Below are 8,664 nucleotides of genomic sequence, written 5' to 3' on the forward strand. Positions count from 1 at the left end.
GTGAGGCACTGGAACAGGTTGCCCAGAAAGGCTGAGGATGTCCCATCCCTGGAAGTGTTCAAGGCCAGGCTGGATGGGGCTTTGAATAACCTGGTCTAGTGGAAGGTGTCCCTGCCCATGGCAGGGGGGTTGGAACTAGATGACTTTTAAGGTTTCTTCCAACCTAAACCATTCTGTTCCAGCACTCAGGCAAAGCCATGCATACTCTCCCTATGAACACCTGAAGTACAGTTAAGTAAATTCAAGAGTAACTACACAGCTTATACTAAATTAAATACACAAGATCCCTAAACCCCATTCTGCTTAGAATATTTGCATCACAATTCTGAACTGAAAATCCAACATCTGCTATCTCCAGCAGCAGGACCTTTAGGCACACAAGACTCCTGCAGAAATCCTCTCCCATACTTACTCTGCCATTCAAGTACCTTCAGGTGAAACATGCAATGTCAAGACTCAGCCTTAAGTCTCTAATCTTTTGTGTAGCCAAAAAAATTAATGACTGGCTTAAAAGATCTAGACAGAAGTGATTTTAGTTTGGCTTCTGAGTTTAGAAAACATACTTTGGTCATTTTTTTCAAACTTCTTCGCAACATGAGGGATAGTTCTTTAGGCTAATATGCTGATGGAATCTGCATATAACCAAATAATAAAGAGAACGGAGTTAAAGGTTGAGGTTGTACACCATAGTTGCATGTGTTACAGGCACCATAAAATTATGAGATTCAGAAACCCTGTATGTGCCACTAGACCAAATGTACATTGGGTTCAGCATTCACATCTAGTGGAATGGACCAGAATGATCTTGGTCTTAACATACCAACCTCAACACTGATCCAGCATATCTTGTTTCTGTTCTTACAGTCATGGTTTTGGAAGGTTGCATTTGTCTCAGATAGCTTCCCACTGATGACCGAAGTAAATGTGGACTCAAGCTTAAAGAAATAGTTTTCTGTATGCCTGCTGGCAAACCCAAATAGTAATGACCGACAGGCTAGTGGAGCTTACAATTCTTTTTAGAGCAATTCCTAGTTCAGGTCGAGGCACAACAGAGCAGCAATGCAAAACAAATCTTGTTTCTCACTGATACATGAATAAAAACCTTCCAGAGCCTGAAAAGACTACAATCCATATTGCATGAGAAGAACGCAGTTACTAGACTAAAATTTCACCAGTGGGGTAGAGTGACCACATAAGATATACTACAGCCTTCATTGGTATTACAAGCGTCTAGCTCATTTACTCATTTGTTCTACATAAACCAGACTAGTGGAAAGAAACTTAATACCACCACGGCTCAAGTAAAAATGACAAAGATTAATAACTACTAATAACTGTATGGTATTAGAAGCATTCCTTCAAGTACCAGCCCATTTTCAAGTTATCAAAGTACATTTAAACAGCTTTGCCAGAAAGGATTTTTCAAGATATTCCAGTAGAGATTGACAGTGCGTGCCACACATAAGTCAGAACTAGCACACCATAAAGCTAATGCACTAACACAACACAGCTATTCTTGCCATGTTCTGATAATCCTCAAACATAAATTAGAATAATTTAGATGTTTTGCAAGATTACTGAATACATTTCAACTACAAATGTATTCTTTTCTGAAAATATAAGATCCAAACTTCTTTGCAGCTCACTTTTAAGGCAGGCTATTTTATTCCTCCTTAGCCTGACAATTTCTTTACACATCTTTATTTCTTTATCACTAAGCATTAGAGCAAATTTTTTTGCAAGACAGATTTTTGATTTTCCAGTTTCATGTAGCTGGTGAAGAAACTTTTTAAAATTTTAAATTTTTAATTGTGGCAGGAGTTTTGAAGTGCTGGAAGGAAACCAGGACGGTGGGGCGGGAGGGGAACAGTTTCTATACAATTAAAGAGACAATCATAATGAGATGCATTCTCATTACTTCTGGGAAGAGAACAATGTAAGTGCTTTCACCCAATTAGCTTTTCAACTTCCAGATGCCACACGAGATTTATTTTCAAGATTTGCAAAAGCATTTATTAAAGAAATCTCCATTATTTAAAAGAATGAGAAAACTTCAAAGCTCTCAAAACTGAATCACTGCCTATTTGAGAAAAAGATAAGGGAATAGATTAAGGCAAATTCTTGCAGAAACAAGCCATGTACCTGCTACCGAAATACAGTATTCAAATAGTAGGTTGGTAGGCAGCATTTTTCACTGAATACAGAAAACTAATGTGACCTGTCTTACCAATGAGAAGTCTTTTTTAACTGAAAAAGTTACAACTATTCACTAGGCTTCTTACAAACTAATTTAGGTCAGTTTATCCTGACCACAGCCATTCTCTGTAAAGGCATCTGTTAATGTTTAAGAACACAAACAGTCCCTTAAAAAAAATTACAAATGCACTTAGCACACTGTCACGAGTACTGCTTTGTTTCTTGCTCAACTGCATCATGCCATCCAGCAGAAGCCTGAAAAGGCAAAAGTACTAGCACGCCCATTATCCCCACGCACACAGAAAGAGACATGGGGAGTCTCCTTAGTGGCATCCTGAGTAGCGGTTGGTCTGTCAGGCTGAGAACAGGGGAGCAAAAGGGTAGTCCACAGTGGGGCTGCAAAAGAAGCTACACAACGGGTGATATACAGATGTCCCCATGTCCTTTCAAATGAGACTGCTGAAAATATCCAAATGGTTGGCATCTCTCCGCACTTGGTACATTTAGATTTAGCTGCACAGAAAGAATAATCAGAACTGGTGATGATGGTGGGTTTGAAGATCCATTTGCAAGAATAAAGGAAGCAGAACTGCTTGCCCCTACAGCAAAAAAGGTATGAGCAAGATGTCTCTACATATTACTGGATTTCCTCTTATTTCTAGACATACAGAGTAACAGCGAGCTGCAGTTCCCTTCCGGCTGCACTTCAGCAGATCTGACTCCAGCTGCAGGCTGAACACTGCTCAGGATCTGTTCCTCTGCAGGTGGCTGTCTGGCATAAGTTAGCAGAAAACAACAGCTGAGCTGAACAAGAGGTGACTCCTTAAGTCGGTCACAGTGTTTGGTGCAAAACACTTCCTTTTAGGAAGCTGATGAAAGATAATTGATAGGTACATGAAAATAGACCAGATTCCCAACAGATGACCAGAAGTTGCAGCCATATAAAATTACTCAGCTCTTCACTGTTTCATTTTTCCCTTTCATTTTAATACTCTTACTGGAAAAGCCCTTGCACTTTATTACAAACTCTGAAACAATGCCATTTAAACCAGTGGCATATTTCCAACCCTTTCCACCCACCCCACGTTCAATTGGACAGTGGAAGAGGGCAGGTCAGTTTAGAGACAAACGTAAAGCCATTCCTTGCTGGGAATAACTCAAAGAATCTTTTTCAAGACTTCCATTTCCTGCTTCTTTACCACAATTTCCAAGCCCCACTGTAATAACTAGCATTTCTTGACAGAGGAAGCAACAGTTTCAGCATTCTTCCCAAGGAACCACAACGCACTTTGAGCAGTGGATTTCTCTCCACATCATACCCTTCTACATCTTTAAGTATCCCTGACCTCAGCTGCAAATAAATAAAAGTTTTTATACAAAACTTGTTTTTCCAAAGCCCCTATTCATAGATCAGCCTCTAAGTAACATGAATAGTTACATCTAAGGTTTTTTACTTCAGAAATCAGTTAGATGTTGCTTTGAAATAATGTTCAGGCAAGCTCTTCGATTTGTGAGCTTTTTCAGAATATTTTGGAAGTGCACAAGAATCACCCTAGGGCTACATCCTTAAAGATTTTAATTTCTCTTTAGAACATATGTGCCAAAACGAATTCTCTCTTCTCTAGCTATTTTTTCCAACTCTTTTCTGTTCACCTTCTTAAGACACTTTTGTTATTGAAGGGTCCAACCTGAAGATGGAAGTACACTCATTAACTACAGGAATCTACAGAATAAACCATTTTATAGAGAGTTGTGTATGACCTTATCATGATAAAAAAAAAGTTCAAAACAGTTACTCTCATCAGTTATGTAATGACTTAAACTACTTGTCACCACCTTCAAAACTTCCCACCTTGCTCAACACCTAAATTGTGTTGCCTGTAACTCCTACCATATACCTAACCTGATTCATGTACATAAAAAATAATAATTTCTCCTCTGTATTAAGAGATGTTACAGCATATTTGTTTTTAAGGCTTTTAAGATAGTCCCACTGTGAGAGTGAGAGCCAGGGCTGCCAAATGTACCAGCTTATAATACACCATTGACAGCACCAATAAAAAAAACTTCACTCCCCTGCATACAAAGGTGGTAGAATTTGCTCCTTGGTCTGGTCCAGCTTGGAGACGGCTCATAGCTGCTCACAAACAGTCCCTCTTACCTGGTACCTGTTATCCTCCAGATCTCTGGTTACATGTTTTTCCCTGTGACTCACTAGTTTCTTGGAATAGAGACCATCTCCTTCCTCATTGAAGGAATGCTCAGCATGTAAGAGATGCAGCTGCAAAAAACACACTGACAACAGTTCTGGACAACACTGGTTAATTACACTAAGGGTCAACTTCAGCCCTCTGCTTTAGACTGGATTCAATCATGTCTTGTTAAAAAACAGAGAAGAAAAAAAAAAAGATGAGGAGCTAAATTAGAAAAGCCTTATCAGCATACCCAGCTTTACATATCTGCTTTTCAGCATTACAGAACCCATTTTCCAGGGAAGTAAACTTACATCTGCCAAATGGCTACAGATGAAATTTTACATCTTCAGTTGCTCTTGGTTCTCTTTTTATTCTGCTTAGAACCCCATGCCCCCATGTGTCTCTTGATACTCTGCTTTCAAGATGCAGTAGCTAAATACTTAAGGCTCAATACATTACCAAAATACTTATCAAGAAACTTTTCTTTATCCAAAGCTAACTTCATACTACAAAGCTCCGTCCGTGCTGGTAGCTTGATTTGTGGCATGAAAAACATCTCCTAACCAAGATGACTCCAGCAAATTAACCAAGTAGCTATGTCACAAGCCAAAGTCAAGTTTTTTACTAGAACACATCTTTCCTACAGACTATTTACACACATTAGCAAAAGAAAATGTTATTGTTCCTCCTCACTAGAACACTTCTACTGCGCACCTATATATACACCTAGATACACTTGTACAGGAAGCACAGACTGTCCTAAACACTATTATAAAACAAGCCCTGGAAATACAATAATTTATTTTTTGCAAAATTAAAGCATCCACGCATTGATCTAAAAACAGTGAGGTCCTTCAGTGGAACACATGGTTACTTTGAAACAGAAGAAATATATTAAGTCCTAAAGCATATCAAGTCTTAAATTGGAAGAAAAGCATTGGCTTCTAAAACAAAATGAAGATGTTCCTGCACTTCCAGCTTAGTTGAAGATTCAAATCAGTTAAATAATGTTTCTTTTGCCAAGAATAACTTAAACTATTACTCCAGAAAATACAATTTAAGTGTACAGTCATAATTTTAAATTATAAGTTAAAATTTACAAGCACTAAAACCTAGGAATATTAAGGTCACGTGCTTACAAAGTATTAATTTTAGAACAAGCTGTAGCTGTTTACATGATTTAATGAGGACAGCCTGAAAAGGTTTGCTTTTCTAAGCAGATAAAGTTTGATTTGCTAGCTTAAGCAAGCAGTGCAGCAAAAAATGGGCAACGTAGCCATGGCTGGTTTTACTATGAAAAACCATTTGATACCTCTGAGCATTATTAACCACATCTTACCTCCCAACTAACTAAAAATTGAGTGGAGCTGCCATTTCACTTAGAAATCAGCTGTACATTGATTTATAGAGATATTTAATAGACCCTTCTTCTCTCAGTAACCCAGCATCAGGTGATGCCACAGTTCTTTAGGCACTACTTGTGCATTTGATGTACCTGAACACTGAGCGCAGTAATTCCTGTCTGATGCTGTAAGCCCCTGAAAGTACAGCCCACATTATTTTCAAATACATATCAGTTAAAATTTATCACCATCGTACTTCAGACTGAAGCTATATAATGTTGATTCTGCACTATAATTTTACTGTTAATCAGGACAGTGTCAGATACATAAGAACATGAACAATGTGAATGATACACAGCTTTTCCCTTTAATACGTGTTTGCAATCTGTAACAGACTAGTTCGTTAGCATTTAGTTAGAATGTTATGTAATGGTTGAGGTATTTGTAATAAAAACAGTCTATTTCTGTTAGCCTGTTCTTCATAGACATAAAAGCTGTCTTCATCTGATTTTTATTAGGACTTCATCTTCTTCTACTCTTTATGCATTTTTTAAGACTTCTGTGCCCTCTGTTTTCGTTTCACCAACACACACAGAGTATTATTTCCTCCCACCTCCTCACACAAATTTCAGCTTTTATTTTTACACCTGCTTTCACCCATGTGAAGTTTCTGCAGGGTTTTGTGAAACCCAGACCCCCCCAAAAAAAGGGGGCATGAAGCTGAGCAAAGAAAAAATTTCCTACAGAAGATGAACAACTGGTTCTACCAGTAAAACACCACTGGCAGTCCCATCATTACAAGCCCAACATCCATCCCCAACTAGTGGAAAGGTGGTGCATTTTCAGGACGGAGCTGGGTTCCCCCCCGCCCCCCAAACCCTCCATTACTGTATACAGCCTCTGAAGATGTCCCACTCTTCCTTCAACAGAAGGAAAAGGAACGTTTTTTCTTCACTCACATCTCCAGCGTGCTACACAAGGGTTTATTCCTCTGCAAGAGCACACTATGCAAGGGTTTAATCCTTCTGCAAGAGCTACCTTTTTCTTTTTATCTTCACATCTAAGCCTCTTATCCACACCACCCTTATATGGCATTTAGACTACATCTTCCACCCTCTCTCCACTTCCACATCACTCCCGTTAGTTAGCCTGGAAAATATTCTGGAACAAAGAGCTTGCACTTCCAGTAACCTAGGACACCTGGCTGAAGTCAACCCCATACCATGTACCCACTGCTTTGACTTACATTCTTTCTCTTAATTAACATATAGCATTCATTCAGACAGAACAAAGCTTACACAAGAGCTCCCGTCTGAACTGCATCATCTTTTCCTTGCTAGCTGTGGCCTGTTTCACTTTCCCTAGTAGACTTCAGGATGTGGGGAAACAGGACCTACAGAAGATGCATACCATAAATGTGTACCATTGAACAAGGATTCCAGCAACCACGTTAAAACTATAGACTGATGTAACTACTTTGCTCTACAAAAAGCTAGGGTTCCTGTTATGAAGTCTAAATGAGAGTAAAGAAATTATAAATTGCTACTAAACTGCAAAGAGACAGAATATTTACATTAGCAAAACTCACAGAAGTGACCACGTATTGGTTTATACATATTTTACAAGCTATTATTTACCAAAGCAATCAATTTTATGCAGAAAACATATATACACTAATGCAGAGTTCTAGGTGACAGACACACACACAGAGGCCATAATCCTAGTCTCCACACACAAGCACTGGCCTACAAGAGAACTAAGTTCTCACTTCAGGTTAAACAGCCACCTCTTAAGCACACATCTCCACCAAATTGGTCATACTCCCCACGCAATGAGCACGATATCCTGAAGCACAAATTGCCTTATCACTGAACGTTCACCAAGTTCAAATAACTCCCAAAACTTTGAGATTCCTTAGTCCCAAGGAGACTGCAGCAGAGTTGCACTAAAACACCCCAAAATTAACACTGAAAAAAAGTTCTCTAGACTACATAAAGAAAATTGACAGCCACTCAGATCCTGGCAGTCAGTATTAAACGATAATCCTTTTGTTTCTCACTGACGGACAAATGAGATCACGTCCTGTTTCCTCCCCCTTCAAAAGCAGTTTCTTGTCTGAGCAGAGCTCTTCAGACAACCGGTAGGCCTGATGCCTCACTGCAGAAGAAACAAAACTATTAAAAAGTCCTGATCATTCCACTGGAAATTATGCTCACTTCTAGTAATGTACCCATCTGACCCCAGCAATCAAAGAGCAACAAGGAAAAATGGTCCTTCCGCAATGATACAGAATTCAAGACGTTTCACAAAGGAACAAGCTTACAAAACACGAGAGACACAGAAAGGAAAGAAACAGAAAAAACAAAATAGCCCATTCAATGCCCAGCACCACACTCTCATGCACGCTCCCCTTCCCCATAAAGGGGGGGCTAAACCAGAAACTATCTGGGCCATCTTTAGCCCCAAGATTTTCAATCCCTGCATCCCTCGGTGATGGCTCTCGTTATGCCCACTGCATTATGCCCACTGCAGACTAGCTGCCTGAATTTTAGCCGTGTCATCTAACCATGCTCTCACCATCCTTTAAGCGCTATCAATAAGAACACCCCTGACTGCTCACCCCACCCCTACAAATCTTGTCGCTAGGAGCAGAAACAATATCTTCCTGAACGCTGAACGGTGCTTTGCTCAGTTACACATCAAGGAACAACCTTTTACTGTACAACTCAAGAACTGCGGATGAATATTTCAGAGTTAGAAAACCGAAGCGCCGTGCCCTGCATGTGCCTCCAGCATCCCGTAAGAAAGGGCTCCCCTCCCCCCGCGTTTCTGGAGGAAGAATCACAGCCACAAAGTGAGCGCAAACGCACGAACGGAACGGCACGTTTCTCCAGCAATCTCCCTAGAGAGAGAGAGAGAGAGAGAGAGAC

The sequence above is a fragment of the Haliaeetus leucocephalus genome, unplaced genomic scaffold (assembly GCF_000737465.1).
Source record: "Haliaeetus leucocephalus isolate CR32 unplaced genomic scaffold, Haliaeetus_leucocephalus-4.0 Scaffold76, whole genome shotgun sequence".
In the NCBI taxonomy this organism is placed as follows: Eukaryota; Metazoa; Chordata; class Aves; order Accipitriformes; family Accipitridae; genus Haliaeetus; species Haliaeetus leucocephalus.